At 39.3% G+C, this 15,746-nt stretch overlaps 1 protein-coding gene across 1 annotated transcript in view; it reads right to left on the bottom strand.

Annotated features, from left to right (window-relative positions):
- GREB1 (growth regulating estrogen receptor binding 1) overlaps positions 1 to 15,646 on the bottom strand; it is a 116,390-nt gene extending 100,744 nt beyond the window's left edge. The window contains exons 1-4 of the transcript XR_003255711.1: positions 15,533 to 15,646; positions 14,347 to 14,493; positions 11,196 to 11,697; positions 10,651 to 10,673 (exon numbers count right to left, since the gene is read on the bottom strand). The gene's annotated coding sequence lies outside the window, so the exon portion shown is untranslated. Of the gene's footprint in view, positions 10,674 to 11,195; positions 11,698 to 14,346; positions 14,494 to 15,532 lie in introns of the transcript that reaches the window.
- Positions 15,647 to 15,746: the final 100 nt, after the last annotated feature.

Below are 15,746 nucleotides of genomic sequence, written 5' to 3'. Positions count from 1 at the left end.
ACAAGAAGCGCTAATGTAAGAAGAAAGACAATAAGTAAAGTATCAGGATGAATTCTGACACCTGTAAATACATCTTTGACGAAAATGCTTTGTTGGTATTCCTTAATGTCACAATTGTGAAGTAAATGTATTTTTTACAAACAAATTTGCCTTTTGTTTCTATCTACTGTAAAATTACACAAAATATGCCTCCAACATCAGCACAGATTGTTTTTACTACTACTACTACCACTACCACTACTACTACTACTGCACTGCTTTGTTTGAAAAGGATATTTTCTCCATATAACACTCAATCAGTATTTAGATTTTACAGTATTTTTTCTGAGATATGTAATGTCTAAATGGCAATTTTCCTTTACTGTTTCTCCAGAAATACACCACTGGCCATGTTACTTTTTAGACTTTCTTATTCTTCACATTAACAGAAACATTTAAGCATGACAGACAACACAAGGATAATGGTAAATGAAGACAAACGGAAAATCAAAGCAATGTTCTTTGGAATCCTTAAGTGTAATCATAAATTAGCAGTTAAAAATCTCTATAAAATATGCATGTGTCACAACAATAAATAACAGTATCTTCTGTCCCAGTCTGTGTAACAGAAGTCTGGAAGAGTTAGTCAAACTTGCAGACATTAACCACAGTCTAAGCTGAAAAAAGCAACGAATTTTCAGTTGAAGTAAAAAATGCAATGCTTTTCCTGTGTATGTATGCTATATATGCATGCATTCACATATTTGTGCACGCAGCGGTGTTTGTATGTATATTTTTGCTGTTAGTTACACTAGCTTTTTATTCCTTCCTGTGGTGGCTTTCATTCACATGAAATAAATACATGGTTACTCCTAATCTTAGCTAAGAGTAAGTAAAATGCTTTATTTTGCATGAAGGTGAAAAAGGACTGACAGATCACTCATCATTCACTGTGCAGGCTTTGTATTCATTAGAAGAGCCACAATCAATAAGAACCAAAGGCAATTTTTTCCCCAAAGATAATTACGTTCAGCATCACTAGAGTGTTCAGGAGTCTGCCAGGCTTTCACTTATTAGCAAGATCATCTATGAAAGTTTACCATTCACTCATCAAACTTTGGCCTTAGCTAAGCAGTGCTATAAAATGCTCCTGCTTTGTTTTGTTACACAAAACTGTTCAGGTTTTCTTGTAGTTACTTTTAAACTGTCTATGTTTGTGTAAGTTGCAAATGCAGAACAACTGCAAATGTCAAACTGACTTTACCAATTTTCATATTTAGAGCAATCTCTTCTGTTTTTTTGGGGGGTATTTTTAAAGAAAAAAAACTTTTGAAGCCATTAGTTTCTGATACAGAACTTGGTCTTTTAGTTTAAAAAGAAAATAAAAGACAAACCATTGTCTTTAATTCTCTATTTCACATTAGAAAATAGCTCTTTCCTTAATTTTGAGCCTACTATTCATAGCATTATTGAGGGTTATGAAATTTCATCTAAAAGATTCTGAACCATCTTATTGAAAGATCTAAGACTAAAATTAGAAGAAAATTTCTGCAAAACTATACACTCACAAGATAAAGGAATATTTAACACAAAATAAATGAAACATTGCTTCAAAAGCATTGTATCTAAGAGAGATTCACAAAGCAAAGATGATTAGTGGCATAAGTGAAATTCCATCCCTAAATTGTTCTATTCTGTGTCCCTGCTTATAAGATCTTCTGTCAGGAGCTAATCTCATGTGACAGGCCTGATTCAAAGCCATTTGAAGTCAATGGAATGTCTCTTCCTGACTTGAGGAAGCTTTGGATCTAGCCCCCAAAAACTGCAAGAACAATACATTTCATAGAACGTTGTTTTAAGATAACAATAGCTAACTGTGGTCTATTTAGAAGAGAATTTTAGCTTCAAATGAAATTCACCTGTTGTAGTAGGTTTGTGTTAGTTCCTTATTGTTACAATGTTGTAGGTTTTTGTTGCTTTTGGTTTTTTTACACACTTAACCACAGATAAAACTTTCCACAGGTAAGACATTCCATTTCTTAAGTAGAAGCCACAAAAAAATCAAAAAACTTTAAAGCCATTTGCTATGTAGTAATTTTAGGGTTTTTTTTAAAAGCAAAAGATCATTTTAAAGCCTCAAATTAAAGGTTTTTCTTAAATGACAGTACATCAGGGACAAGATAGAAAGGTTCCAAATGTATTCTTGGCATTTTTGCAGTTAGTAAACTAAATCTAGATTGAAAAAAAAAAATTGCATAAACAAGGGGGTAGGCTGAAGGGAAAGAGTTTATTTTCATTTGGGATTTTTTTTTGCTTTTTCCTTCAAATAAAAGCCTGATTCTCTACTGACTTAAGTCAATTGCAAAGCTACTACTGACAACTATGAAACCAGATCAGGACCAAAGTCAGACTCCTATTGTTTTAAAGCTGTAATAGAACTGTGAGCCCTGAAACAGCAATCATCATTGTAAAAACTGGGGAAATAAAAGCCCTATTGCTATGAAGTAAGTGGCTCTTCTATCTTTTGTAAGAGAAAACAGGCAATAAAGTAGACTAGTACAGAACCTGGTACTGATCCAATGTACACTTGTATCAGCAGATTTACCAAAGAAAAGCAGATTAAAATTAGGTCTACCATCTCCAAGTTCCCCAGGGCAGGGGAGAATAGTGGTTCTATCTTCTTCACTCACATATCAAATCAATTTACCACAGCTATTCTAGTTACTTAGTGTGGAGATGAACACACAGAAGCTTCTATTAGAGCACAAAGATTCCAGGATAACCACCTTTTGAGACGGATTTCAGTGTTTCATGGCGAAAAGAGAAATTAAATCTTTAAGAATCTTGTAAGACATATAAGACAGTGTTAGTTTGCTTTACAGTTGTTCAGCATGTTTAACTACACTGACATTATTGCCAGTATTAATCACTTTCAGAAGGGTCAATGAAGTGTTAAATTAAAAATAAGATAGCTCACATATCAAAAAGTAAAATAAATGAGAGAAAGCACATGGAAGGAGAAAGCATCAAATTCTCCAATATATAGATGCTATACTTTCTACCTCCTTCATCCAAGCTACCAGTATCAGCAACTAGAAATAACTAAGATCACTTTATAACTGCTCAAATAGCTGACTTTTTAGACTGACTGGATGAATCAAAAATAATTATAAATTTTACTTCAGGCCAGCTCAAAATGCTTTGGGTTTTTTTTTGTTTTTTTTTTTTATGAAATTAAAAAACAGACAATTTCTCAGACCGAACAGCATACTTTGTTTTGGTGTCAAATTTTGTTACAATAATTGTCAAACAGCATACCTGTTTGACTCAAAAAAACCCACTTCATTCGGATGTTTATTTCCCTTGATATTATTAAATGTATCAAATTTCTGAAATGAAGCATTGTCCTAAAATGAAAAATCAACTTTAACATAAAAATTCAGAACGGAATATGTAGACTTTAGCCCTTCCTTTCATTTTTTTTCTTCTAATCTGCACAAATTAATAAATTGTTTCGTTCACCTCAGAACTACATTTTTGGTAAATAGACTATTCATTCAAATATTTTGTTAGGCTTTATTTACCCATTTATTCAGGTATCAGAGCATTTGCTCTCATAGTTCTACTACCCTACTCTCTCCTTTTCCTACACAGGCAGTTGGGACACAAACTGCCCACTGCTGGATATTGCTAGCTGGTATTCTCATCCCCTCAGACCTGATCTCTTCTCTCCCCCCTTATTCCATTCCATTCCTGCTGCTGCTGCTGCTGCTGCTGCTGCTGCTGCTGCTGCTGCTAACACTTCCTTACCCTTCTAGGGACCTGAGCTTCCAGTTATCCCCCCCGCCCCTCTCTGAACATTCCCAGGTGCTGTAAATCATTTCTCTGTATTCTTGCTGCTGCTTCCCCTTATTTTGGCAGATGCTTCAGCTTTGCAAGTTGCAAGATCTTACCTCTGAGACCCTCTTTGTTGCTCTGTCTGTGACCACGTTGGAAGCAGGGAGTGATGGATATTAGGGAAGCATGAGCCTCCCCTTGGTGTTTAGCAGCGTGGTCTGCAAAGAAAGATAGAGATGCTGCTCTCTCCTCCTCCCCCTCGCTGTCCCAGCTTCCTCCTCCCTCCTCCTTGCTCCCTCCTTCCCATCCACAAACTCTACTTCTATCTGTGCTTCAATACAATACGCTACCTCTCAGCATCAGCCACCTAAGGTCAAGAATACAAACCCTTTGCCCTTCCCCCTGCCTTTTCCTCTCTAGCCTCATGCATCCTCACCCCTGCTTCCCACTGAATATGGTATCTTCCCAACTAGACATGCCTTATTTGGCTCTAGGGTCTAAAGCGCAGACAATTTCAGCAGCCCTTGGAGGCAAAAGAGTTATAAAATAGAAGGTGTAGAGCAAAGACCAGGAATATGAAGAAAAAGAGGAAGTGTCCTGGAGAACTGGAAACTTTTGCTATTTTATTTGTGTGTATGAAAAAAGTCTAGTCACAGTAGCCAAAACCTGCCATTTGGAAATTAGTTTTAAAAATCTATACAGATTAAAGAARAAAGCCCCAGATAGCTTGTTATCTCCCAAGTCCAGTTTACCTGTTTTTGACGCTCTTTGCTTACCTATCTTTATTCTAAAGAATTTTCCTTAAAGAAGCTTCTAAACTTTTCCCCTGCAAGACCAGACTTACATACCAGTATAATCTGATGATGCAATAGCTAATGAAGGTGAAAAAGTTACCACCGACATTTTTTAAAGATTACAAGCTATGAAACAATAGCCTTTGAKGTCATGAAAAACACAGTCGTAAGTCCTCTGACTTTTCATCTTGGATGATATATGTGCTTCAGTGGTCTTTTTTTCATTGTCAGCCATTCTTACAACTGGCAACTCTTTCAGGTGACCAATAAGTGGTTTACAAAAATCACATAAAAGATAAGTGTTGCTAGCCACGATGTTCTTCTTAAGGACCTAATTTTAGACACCTAATGAACCACTCCTTCTAAAGTGCCTATGTTTGTTACCAAGAAAGGCAGGTGATTTTGAAGACTTCTAAAAGATCTTATCTGCTTAGGGATAAACCCTTAAGTTAAGTGGACAGGATCTCCCTCTGGAGGCCTTGAGAGGCACCTGACGCTCTCTATTGATATATCAGGATGTATTAGGCACTTACTTTATGAAGTTTGTTTTATTGGGTACCTAAAATTAAGCAGCAAGTGAGCTATTACAAGGCCAAGGTCAGACACAATGAATGTGCAGTAACTGAATCTGCAGTAACTTTATGATAAAAGTTATCATTAAACTTAGGATATCTCAATCCACGTTTTCTCATTGTCAGCAGCCTCACAAGACAAACAGGAAGCATGACCCATCTGTGTATGGTTGGCAGAAGGCAGCCCACGGGGCAGAGGAGCAACTCCTCACATTCTCTGGATCATCCCACAAACAGAAGAAAGAGACTTTCAGCACAACAGTAATTGTACAGTAATAGTAATCCACTATATTAATACAATCGATTGATTGATCTTACTGAAACTTTTGATCAATTTGAAATGAATGAGAATGCATAGTCTTTATCTTCATGCAGTGCTAGCTCCTTTTGAATGGTCACCCCATTTGAAAAAGATACAGCAGAACAGAAAAACAACATAGTAGGGTCACTACAAACTTGAAATAACTTCCATACAAACTGTATTACATAGGCTAGGAGTCTTTAGACTAGAAAAGAGGCAACTGAGCTGATATACTAAATATATATGAAGTTACAAATAATACGGAGAAAGTGAATTAAAAATCATTTCTAGCAATTTCTCATAACACAAGAATTACAGAGCATTCAATGAGATGATCAGAAGCATATTTGAAAAAAATTGAATTAGTTTTTTTAAACAATTTATAATTAAATTGTGGGACTCACTGCTGCAAAATATAATAGCAGCCAAAATTACCAGTAGTTTCAAAAACAAATTAAATTAACACATGGAGACTGGTCTATCGGTAGATAGTCCAGATGCAGGAAGTCTGCCAGTATAGGAATTCTCTAAACTGTTTATTCCAAAGGATATTCTGTATCTCTTCATCCTCTTAAACTATTCCCTAAGATAGCTGTTGCTAATGTTCATTGTCATGGACAGAATACAAATAACATACTTTGGTACCATGTATTCTTATGAAACAAAGTTTTCTGTAGACAATCCTGTGTCCTTTTAATAAAACACATTTCTAACAATTTTCTTAGTAAAGTGAGATGAAAAATTTGCACATAAGACATCAATTCTATAACTCAGTAGTCAACGTGCTTCATAAAGATGCTAAACATTTAAAAACCATACACTGCATAAAACTTTAAAGATATAAGCAGTCTTCAAAAAGGGCAAGAAGGAGGAMCCAGGGRACTACAGGCCAGTCAGCCTCACCTCCATCCCTGGAAAGGTGATGCAGCAGCTCATCCTGGAGGCCATCTCCAAGCATGTGGAGGAAAAGAAGGTGATCAGGAGTAGTCAGCATGGCTTCACCAAGGGGAAATCATGCTTAACCAATCTGATAGCCTTCTCTGATGGAATGACTGGCTGCGTAGACAAGAGGAAAGCAGTGGATGTTGTCTCCCTTGACTTCAGCGAGGCTTTCAACACTGTCTCCCATAACAKCCTCATAGGCAAGCTCAGGAAGTGTGGGTTAGATGAGTGGACAGTGAGGTGGATTGAGAACTGGCTGAATGGCAGAGCTCAGAGAGTTGTGATCAGTGGTGCAGAGTCTAGTTGGAGGCCTGTAGCTAGCGGTGTCCGCCAGGGGTCAGTACTGGGTCCAGTCTTGTTCAMCTTCTTCATCAATGACCTGGATGAAGGCACAGAGTGCACCCTCAGCAAGTTTGCTGACGATACCAAACTAGGAGGAGTGGCCGATACGCCAGAGGGCTGTGCTGCCATTCAGAGAGACCTGGACAGGCTGGAGAGGTGGGCAGAGAGGAACCTCATGAAGTTCAACAAAGGCAAGTGCAGGGTCCTGCACCTGGGGAGGAACAACCCCATGCACCAGTACAGGTTGGGGGTTGACCTGCTGGAAAGCAGCTCTGCGGAGAAGGACCTGGGAGTGCTGGTGGACACCAAGTTAAGCATGAGGCAGCAATGTGCCCTTGTGGCCAAGAAGGCCAATGGTATCCTGGGGTGCATCAGGAAGAGTGTTGCCAGCAGGTCGAGGGAGGTGATTCTCCCCCTCTCCTCAGCCCTGGGGAGGCCACATCTGGAATACTGCGTCCAGCTCTGGGCTCCCCAGTACAAGAGGGATGTGGCACTACTGGAGCAAGTCCAGCGAAGGGCTGCAAAGATGATTAGGGGACTGGAGCATCTCTCTCTTATGAGGAAAGGCTGAGAGAGCTGGGCCTGTTTAGCGTGGAGAAGAGAAGGCTGAGAGAAGATCTTATTAACGTGTACAACTATCTGAAGGGAGGGTGTCAAGAGGATKGGACCAGACTCTTTTCAGTGGTGCCCAGAGACAGGACAAGAGGCAACGGGCACAAACTGAAACACAGGCAGTTCCATCTGAACATGAGGAAAAACTTTTTCACTGTGAGGGTGACAGAGCACTGGAACAGGTTGCTCAGAGAGGCTGTGGAGTCTGCTTCTCTGGAGATATTCAAAAGCCGCCTGGACACGATCCTGTGCAACGTGCTCTAGGTGACCCTGCTTGAGCAGGGGGGTTTGGACTAGATGATCTCCAGAGGTCCCTTCCAACCTCAACCATTCTGTGATTCTGTGATGACAGCTAAAACACAGAAAAATTACTGTACCTGTCCTGGGGTCAAGTCCAAAGACACAGTGTCAGAATACAAAAGCCGAGGCAAACTTGTAAAGAGAGACATCATCTTTGTTAGATCAAGAATTACAGCCGGAAAACAGAAGGATTTTTTTTTTTTTTTTAGGGAAATGAGAGAAATATAACATGTAATGTAATGAAATGACATGAAATTTCATGTCATGTAATAAGAGTTATTCCAAACGGATATTGAGGAAAAACTATTCTAGAAAAAGAAGGAAAGAAAAGTCTATGGGCCAAATTTTTCAGAGAACTGAGAGGAATAGGATTATGGTAATTTCATTTGCTGCATTATAAATGTGAAGTTATCTCTACATTTTTTTCTTGCTTTGCCAAGGTGTATCTTTAGAAAAAAAGTGACATTTACAATCAAATAATTTACTATTATTTGTTATAATTTACCTCTCAATCAGACCCCACTCAAGATTTCTCAGTACCATAGGCAAAACTGAATTTTGACATTCCATACAGAGCAACTAATTTTGTTCTCATCACTGGTGATAGCTACACTGTTTTGTTTGTGGTGGCAAAGCAGGAGGAAGGGAAGGACAGAGGGGTAGAAAAGTCTGCTTGGTCTGGGGATGGAGGTGGTCTAACCTTGCTGGAGGATTGGAACCTATTCCTGAGGGGTGTTACCCAAGAAGGGGAAAACATGGCAGAACACGGCAGCACTAGATTTGGCTAAGCACAGCATGGGTGGTTGGAACACAGACGCTTCCAGTATGGAAACTGCTCCCAGGGTTTTGCCAGTATTTTCTGCTTTTCCAGCATTCTCCCACAGCATGGGATGCCAGCAGCAGGGAACCCACTTTCCCAGAATCTCTGTCTCTTCTACACTCCCATCAGCACAGATCAGGTCTCCCAACACTCTGCTCCCACTCCTCTGTCATCTCATGCTCTCATTGCTRATAAGCAGAGTGAAAAACAGGCGAAGAGGATGGCGGTGGTCAACTTAAACCTTTGCCTCTGTTAGGCTATAGTATATTCACCCAGATCCAACTCTGCCTTCAATGAATGTGCTATATCATAAGCCTCAGCACACACATGAGATGATTACTCTAATTTCAGGTAGGCGCTATAAAACATTTTCTCATATGATGAAATAAAGTTAAGATATTAATAAAGATATGTGTTAGGTTACATGATAAAAAAGCTCATCTCCACAGTCACAAAGGAGCATAGAGGCACAACGGCAGGCAGGGGAACCTCAGTAAACTAGTCAGAGAAACAGATATCCCCACCCAGCTCCTCCTAGGGCTGTCCAAGGAAGGATATAAAGCCCCAGGGACTAGGAGGGACACCTACTCATAGAATAAGGGCAGTTACTCCCTGGGGAGTATGGGACACATTATGGGATGCAGAGGAAGAGTATTTTGGAATTGCAGATTACTTATGGGAAGTTTAGGGGAGGAACCAAAGGTGGGGAAAAGATGGGATCAAGGTGGTTTGAGGAGGAACATACGTGAGGAAATAGATAGTTGAGGGACTAAAAGGGGCTGGTCACATGTAAACAGGTTGCTGGTCAGTACATTTGTCTGGCCATACCTTGCATCTGTTCAGTGCAGTCTGTCCTGTCTTCTTATTAAACCTTATTTCTAACAATTTTCCTGTGTGAGGGGGCTCTTTTGTGTGTGGATGTGTGTGTGTATGGAGGTCTAAGTGCCAGCAACTGGAGTTAGACCGTGGGCCAGAGAGCCTGTGTGTCTGGGATGCCAGCAGCTGGAGAGATGGAAGGTATGTAACTCAGTGGGTGATTGCTAGTGAATATCAGGCTGGACTAGCTGCCGAGTAGGTTAAGTGGCTTGGGAGCCAGGTGTGTGTGTGTCTGAGGGGGAGGCACGGGAGGAGCTGGCTGCCGGAGGGACCAGAGGGGCCAGCCCAACTCTCAAAGAGACCGTGAGGTCTGGGGATTAACTGAGAGACTCATTTGTGTGTGTGTGTGTGTGTGCGTGTGTGTGTGTGTGTGTGTGTGTCTCTCTCTTTGTGCAGGAGGCTACTGGGGAAAGCGAGAATCCAGGACCGCCTACTGTATGCACTGTGCAGCTAAGCCCAGTTACTGGAGAGATCCACTCTGCGTGTGTGTGCGTCTGTGTGCGTCTGTGTCTGTAAAGTAAGGAGGTCTATACCAGCAACTGCAGTGGAGCTTCAGGCCTCACAAGCTCACATGTCCAGTTGCCAGCAACTGGGGAGATCAGGGATCTAAGGGCAGCTACTCACTGGACAGAACGTCTAAGCCCAGCTACTGGAGGGATCCACACTGTATATAGGTATGAATTTCCCACTAGCAGACCTTCATCCTGATCAGCCTGRGAGGGGAACAGGATGAGGCTGTAGGTGCTGTTTGGGTTTGTAAGAGTAATGAGTGTGTCTGTGTTGTGTGGCCTGTCATGTGTATTTGTGTATCTGTATATTGTATATTTGTGTTTGTTTGCGTGTCTACTGGGAATATAAGCTCAGCTTTGCTAGTGGTTGGACTTGGGGCCTGGAGCTGCAGCAGCCTTGCTTCCAATGGGCTACTAGATTCTGCAGCTCCCTGATAATAAAGATATTAAATGAAAGCATCTCTCCATCAACCTTTCCTTCATTGTGTTTAAAATAACATAAAAATTGCAATGGGGCAATTTTCACCTAAAGCAAAAAAATAACTTCAAATAGCTAGAAAACCTGTCAAGATACTTTCAGCCATAAGATACACAGAAGCCATCTTATGAGGACATGCTTCAACTTTTCTATACATTCAAAGCTGACAAAATGAAATACATCATGCACTTCTGAAATCTTCTGGCTAATAAATAAAAATAAACATATTTTTTACTAGTCATCTTTCAAAATCAAAGGGTGACTCACCATAGCATTCTGCTGCATTATGTAAAATTAGTTGGATACCTAGACTGAAAGCAAATATTCATTGTAATTGTTCATTATTTCATAAACAGGGGTGTCTCCCAAAGTTAATATTAAGATTATGAATTGCATATAACAATCTCATGTCAAACTTCAAACTGTTTGTTTATAGCATCCTTTTCATAATTTGAAATGGAGTTTAACTACTCCCTTGAAGAGAATCAAGCAGAAAATACATTATTCACCTCTCAACCATATAGTAACAAGCAGCTATTGGAAGTTTTTTGGTATTTCCACGGTTTTATGCATCAGAAGTTGCACTATGCCTGTCCAGATGACTTAAACTGTTTTTGCATTCAAAAGAAAAGCAAACATCATACTTGCAATTCCCAAAGTTTTCTCCTATCTAGAGGTATTTTTACTATGGAGGATTCTTGAAAATCTAAACTATGTGAATTCTTTTAAAATTCTTGTCAAGGGTTCTATATTAACTAGCATGGAAAACTCTTTACAATATTTTTGTTGTTTTACCAATAGCTACTCAATCATCTTTTATATTCTAGAATTACCTTTACGTGTAGTGGCACATGAGCAATAAAGGTCTTCTACATAAACTTCAGTAACCTTGCAGGCAATTTTTGTTGGCTTGATTGATTCTCATAATTTCATTCCTCTACTCATTTTAGAAAATACAAATCCTCTTCTTTCTGGGAGATAAATTTTTACGGGTAACTATTGGACAGTAATTTTGAACATTACCATAACAACAACCATCACAGTCATATCTAAGGGAGGAACATATCTTGTCAAACTAAATATAAAAATCAATAATCATGCGTACAAGATTTGATCTCTAAGAGCAAAGTGGCTGGGGGAAATGAAGCATCTTTCGGGAGAGAACTCAGATTTGAAAACTCAGAAGTTCTCCACAGTATTTCTCCCAGCTTTTCATAATGAAGGAATTGAGAATCTCCACCTCCTTTTGGTATCAGAGAGCCTTCTACCTCAATTCTCCTCATGTAGGTTTATCAATCCTTCTTTCATGTCTCATGCCACAGTTCTGAAGCACTCCTTCAAAAAGAAATATAATAAAGCCTACTTGCAACAGAAAACTCATGTTTATAAACTACTTATCATGAAAATTTCCAGCAAGTTCRGTTAAGACCTTTGCTTAGAAACACTCAGGTTCTTCCAGATGAGGGATGGCTCACTGCCAAGTTTCAAAACCCTACCAAGCACACAACATTCACTGAACCTTTTCAATAAAATACAATAGTGTTCATATGCAGCAAGCACTTGCTCTTTGCTTAACAATAATGACCCCTTTAGGGTACTTTTTCCATTTATTTAATTTCTTGTCTGGGTTACAGGTACAAAAAGTAATGGTTTAGGTTAATATCATGTCCTAAAAAGCTATGTCATACCATGTCATATATATCTATGACTTTTAATTTTATTTCAGGTGTACAATGCAGGACATCACAGAAAAAAGAATGCTGCTTCGCACTGCTCTGTAAAAGATCTGACTCAACCTTCCCAATACTCCTATGACAAATGAAAGAAATAGACTTGATTTCTTAAATTAATGGATGAGTATTCACCATATATGCAGAAACAATTTTTCTACTCAGATTAAGATGAGCAAATCAAATAAGGCTGCATTATTACCAGAAATGGATTCAAATCATTACATTCTACAGAATAAAAAAATTACATAGTAATGTTTCATATCTTTATGCCTCATCATTATGCAGTAGTGAGGACCTTTAAATAGGATTTCAGGAAGGCTAAGCAGCTTACAGAAACAGGCACACTAATATACAAAAATATATATTTTAAACAAATACTTGCAGCCATTTCTGTCTTCCATGATTTTTCACTTTTGCACCTTTGCAGGAAGATATTTCCCTAGCTCATCTTTGCAACGGTACATATGTACCTCCTGGAAGATTCACTTACAAGATTATTATCACTAAATAGAAGACTGCATTTAATACAGAATCTCTCTTAAGCGTGTATAGTTTCTTACAGAATAAGGCCTTGGTTTTAATTGTAGTATGTTAAAACTCCTATACATATAATTAAAATAAATACATATCAAATGAGGATATAAAGGCATCTGTCAGGTGATATAATTCCCAAATTTAGGATTATGTATATAGGCTAATAAATACTAATAGGAAACTAGTGCAATAAAACAAAAAAGGACTAATGTAAAAGCAATGGCATTCAAAACAAATTTTAAAACATTAGAGTGGGAATATAAAATATACAAAAAAATCCATTTTGCATGAAACCTAAACCATGCAGCACTAGGTTCACCACTAAAAACTTTATACAAAACAATCTAAGTTCAGCTGTTCAAAATGGAAGCACAACCTACATGCATGAGAAGCGTAAGTAAAATACAAGATTCATTTTATTAACCTAAATGGCATTAAATTACACTAGTGATGTTTTTTTAAGCAAATGATATTTTAACTTTTACATATAGCCCTTCAAAAGTTTAGTGAAACCACTGTTCTTAAAAACACTAATTTTAACAGATCAGACTTAGGAAATGGAATTAGTGCCCCCTGGTGGCAGATCAAGAATCAATTCAATGAGGTAAACAATTTCAAAATGATAACTAAGCAAATCTTTCACTTTAAGAATCGTGTCTAGTACAGTTAATGCTGGAAATATTACAAAAAGCTGAAGAGCTATTTTCATGTGCAATAAGATAACAGTAAGTGGGGTATAATTTACATTTTCATACACAAATGTATTAACCAAAGAATTAATGTGGGAGAGATTTAATTATCAGCTTTATTAAAAGTAAATAGTAATACTCTTGAATTAAACTCTTTGTTCAACAAAATGCCACAGCTGAAATTCCTGACAGCCCAATCAGCTTCTTCAAAACCTAATTTTCATTTAAAATAAGAATCAGATTTTACACTTTTTAGGTGAATGCAGAAAAATCTTCCTGAATCTTAATTAGTGTGGGACTTTTCTGTGCTCAGTTACATATTTCCACAAGCTCATGGTTAGAGAGGCACAGGAACAACAGAATTTGATCTTACGACTCGCTAGAAAAACTGTACAATATTCTTTTCTAAAAGATGTAAATTTTAACACAATGTTTTTCACATGGGTTAAAATGGAAATACATGTGTCCTAATCCTCAAATTATAGTCCTTCGTCTATCCAACAATCATCAAAATTGTATGCAAAGGTTTTTATACTGCATGGCACATTCATTTCATAACCTCCAAAATAAAGTGGTCCAAGACATCTATTCCAAACCATCTTGCTGTTCCAGCTGCAAAAGCCTGCTTTATCACAGTGGGTTTATACAACCTGTGATAACAAATGTAAGATATGTCTTCCAGTCAACAAGGGGACAAAGGAGGAGACATTTTGATTCCTTGGGGGAATATAGATTAGCACCTTAAAGCAGTTAGCAAGAATCCTGATGTTCATAAAAAGTGAATATGAACCAGGAATGTCACACTAGCATTTCATCTCCCGTGATGTGTTGTTGCTTCCATGGAGAACCTTTGCATTTGCACTAGTCTCAGCTCTCCCGAGAATACAAACAAGCAACATCAGCATCTTCAAATCTATAACTCAAGCCTCCACATCTCCTGATACATAGAAATCATACTTTTGAGGAGTTACAACATACTTTTTTCCCCCTTTTTATTATAAATTGATTAGAACACAAAAACAACCTACCTCAGTTCTATGTGTCTCTACAAGGATGATTGTTGTTATGCAAGTCATTAAATAAAAAGGAGTTGCTATGCAGAAAATTCCATCCTCTATCAAGAGACCTGATGTATCATCAGTGGTGCCAGATGCTACTCCAAAGGAATGTCTAACCTGCAGGGATAAGAAAGAGCTAGTAAATGGAAATGGATTCAATATTTTATCAAGATAACAGAGTGTTATTTCACCTAATCAGTCAGGTACATTAGAAGACAAATCAAGTCATTCATGCCTTGGACTTCCTCATACTAGACTAGCAGTTTCACAAAATGTCCTGTGCAATTCACATTTCTACAGCACACCTGCCTTGAGAGTGTGGAAGAGGGAGTGACTTGAATTTTCACCTGAAGTGCAGGGCACGGAAGCAAAACGACTCAGAATGTTTTCATGTAAAATAACTCTATGACAGAGCATCTATTGTACCATATGGTGGAGGATGTTAACTGGCATAAACAGTCATCTATCAACAAATTAAACAGTTTAACAGACAAAAAGAGTTCCATGTTTTATAGAAGTGTTTTCACCTGACAAACAGAAGTTAGCTACTAAATGATGCAGACAAATGAGCAAGGAGAGAGTCAGTGACTGACAAAGGGTATCAGAAGCCTGGAAGAAAGGACAGAAGCAGCCACGGAATTGGGTATTTGGGAAAGGATTTGAGAACTCCTGCTGAGAGAGAAACGGAGAGGCTTGGTTGAGGCAAGCTCCAGCTGTTGGCCCTTGAGGAATATACTCAACTCTTCCTCCATTAACCACTTGTAATTAAGTTATTCTCGATATGGGCATGGGATCCCGATCTCCTTAACAAGTGTCACAAATATCTTTCTAGCGGCCTGCTCCTGGCAGGTCGTGACAGGAATGCATTATTTGGCAAGAAGCAATGCTAACTATTCCCACACATATTTACATGAAGGTGCCTGGGCAGGGCACTTTCTCCTGGCTTATGCTGTACATGGAGGGAGCACAAAGATGCCACTTTCAAATAACCGAAGTAGCGAAAACTCCCGTTTTAATCTATTTTAGCCCCCTGGGTGGGGTGAAGGGAGTTCTCCTTGCCAGCTACATCCCGCTGGAAACACACGGAGGAAGCGGGAGAGCAAATCTTCTTTTACGCTGCTCCGGGAGGGGGGAGACCAGCGCAGGAAGCACCAACCCGGGCGACACTCGAAGAAGCCTCCCTCCCCTCGGCGTCCAGAGGAGGCACCGCCCCGGCGCCCCCGCGGGCGCCACCGAGCCGCCCGCCGCCGCGCTGAGGGATGATGGCGGGGGCGGCTCCGCCCCTCCCCCCGCAGACGAGCGGCCGTTGAGGCCCCGGAGGGCGGGAAAGGCGGCGTGGGCGGGGCTGCCGCGAGGGCGCGCGCCGCAGG

This window comes from Apteryx rowi, unplaced genomic scaffold, assembly GCF_003343035.1.
Source record: "Apteryx rowi isolate R43461 unplaced genomic scaffold, aptRow1 scaffold_114, whole genome shotgun sequence".
NCBI classification, from domain to species: domain Eukaryota; kingdom Metazoa; phylum Chordata; class Aves; order Apterygiformes; family Apterygidae; genus Apteryx; species Apteryx rowi.
Note: the sequence above shows the minus strand (reverse complement) of the source record. Positions and strands in the feature narration are given on the sequence as shown.